Below are 2,071 nucleotides of genomic sequence, written 5' to 3'. Positions count from 1 at the left end.
ATCCCGTTTGGTGAAGAGATTCCCGAGGTTGGTGAGTTTCACTTTGGAACAAAGATGGTTAAGTGGCGATTTCCTGCGGTTGTTTGTAATGATGGGAGAGGGAGCGGTGGGGAATGAGCAATTTGTCGAGCAGTAGGAAGTGTTGCCACTGACCACAGTCAGAGAACAGAGGACAGGGGTTAAAGGAATCTAATGAAAAGCAGCACTTCTGCTCAGGACGTTCAATAACAACTGCAGAAACCCGAGGTGTTGAGCAGTGTATCTGGAAAGAGAAATAGAGATAACGCTTTAAACATGGAACATTTCTGATGAAAAACTCGAGCTTCCCAAGTCTAATCAAATTACCGGCCTGGTTTGCAAAATAGGTTTTCTGAATTTTGAGCAAAAATTGTTCCAGCAGGAAAGCATTCATAACGTAGTCAGTAGGATTCAAACCTACGTGGGGAAACCCCAAAGAATTTGCAATCCATCGCCTTAACCACTCGGCCATGACTACAGACAGCTCAGCACCCCTGCGCATTGACCAAATCAGCCGTGATCTCATTGAAAGCTCTTGCTGACTTGATGAGGGAAATGTTTCCATCTCCTTTCATACCTTTGCTGTCATTTGTAAGGTGCGAGACACCAATGTAAAAAAAAGAAAAGCACAAAGGTAGGAAAAGATATTTGCCGCCAAACTGAGTCAAAATTATTTATTAACAGGAAAATCACACTTGGCAATTTGCTAGACCTCTTTGCGAACATGACCAGCAGAGGGCAGCAAGGGAGCTATTGATCTGAGTATTTTTGGACCTGAAGCAAACAAAGGTTAGTGACATATTCATTTCTTTTTGTGGCAAACGAAAGGGTCTTTCCTGATGGTTACAATGAAAGAAATTGTTCCCAATAAAATACAGAGATTAAGTCGCATCTAGATATACTTCAATGTGATACGATTCACTTTCAGTCCCTAATTCCCTTTAGATCAGAGTGATGCTGGAAAAGCACAGCAGGTCAGGCAGCATCCGAGGAGCAGGAAAGTCGACGTTTCTGTTGCCAGTCTTGCTGAGTTCCGCAAACAATTTTCGTTTTTGTCTCAGATTTCCAGCACCTGCAGCTATTTGTTTTATGTTAACCTTCATAATGTTTTGGACAAAACCAATGACCTGCCAGCATCGGAAAATCGGCAGAAGTACTGGTACACCGATATGTTTGCTGAACAATACAACCATTCCATGAGCGGTAATACGATCCGGGCCACGGTGCTGAGAGTACCGAATGCTCATAAGTAAATCCTCACAAGAACATTTTCTTTGCAGATTATTTTCAACTTGTCTTCGAAGATTTACAAAGTGGGGAAAGGCCATTCCGCCCTTTGTGCATTGCGGCTAATCAGAGCCATCTATTCTTGTCGCAGTTTCCAACTTTGGCCCAAAGTTTGGTCATGGTGTCATGCAGAAACTCAGCGAGTTCACACAGACATTTTTGTGTGTGCAGAATGATTTGCCACATTTAAGGCAAATTCAATGGCATCCGAATGGGTATATAGACAGGAAGCGTTCGGAGAGATAAGGAACACATTTTGGCAAATATGGTTCAATTAATTTCGGTTATCTGTTCAGCAGGGACCGGTTCGATAGTAGGGTCTTTTTCCATGCTCGGCAACTTTGATGTGCTCCCGCAGCTGACACCAGTTTTAATGGACCATTTGCAAAAAAATGCACTCTGTTTGTTACGCAGTCAGCGCGTTTGCCTATATTTCTGGAGGGTGGATGGGACGAGCTGACCCATCGATGAAGGTCTTTCCGGACTTTTGCTGTCAACGACCATTCGTTTATCACCTTCCCAACTTTGCCATCAAAGGGTTTGGGTGAAGAATAATACCGCACGGATAATGTTACCCCCCTCAGCTCTCCAACGAATCCAGAAACAGACAGCTCTTCATGTGGAACAGAAGACACACCGAAGCATGCATGCTGCCTTTGCTGCAGTGCAAGCCGATTATGTCATGAACTGCTCAGATTATACTGCTGCACAGACTTTCATATTTAAAGGTACCTTTCAAAAAGAGTGTTTGTGGCTGTCCATATGA

General features: G+C 43.6%; 1 non-coding gene across 1 annotated transcript; it reads right to left on the bottom strand.

Annotated features, from left to right (window-relative positions):
- Positions 1 to 414: 414 nt before the first annotated feature.
- On the bottom strand, positions 415 to 496 carry trnac-gca. The gene has a single exon. It is a non-coding gene; the product is annotated as a tRNA-Cys (tRNA).
- Between the last annotated feature and the right edge of the window lie 1,575 nt (positions 497 to 2,071).

This window comes from Chiloscyllium plagiosum, unplaced genomic scaffold (genome assembly GCF_004010195.1).
Source record: "Chiloscyllium plagiosum isolate BGI_BamShark_2017 unplaced genomic scaffold, ASM401019v2 scaf_40555, whole genome shotgun sequence".
Lineage (NCBI taxonomy): Eukaryota > Metazoa > Chordata > Chondrichthyes > Orectolobiformes > Hemiscylliidae > Chiloscyllium > Chiloscyllium plagiosum.
Note: the sequence above shows the minus strand (reverse complement) of the source record. Positions and strands in the feature narration are given on the sequence as shown.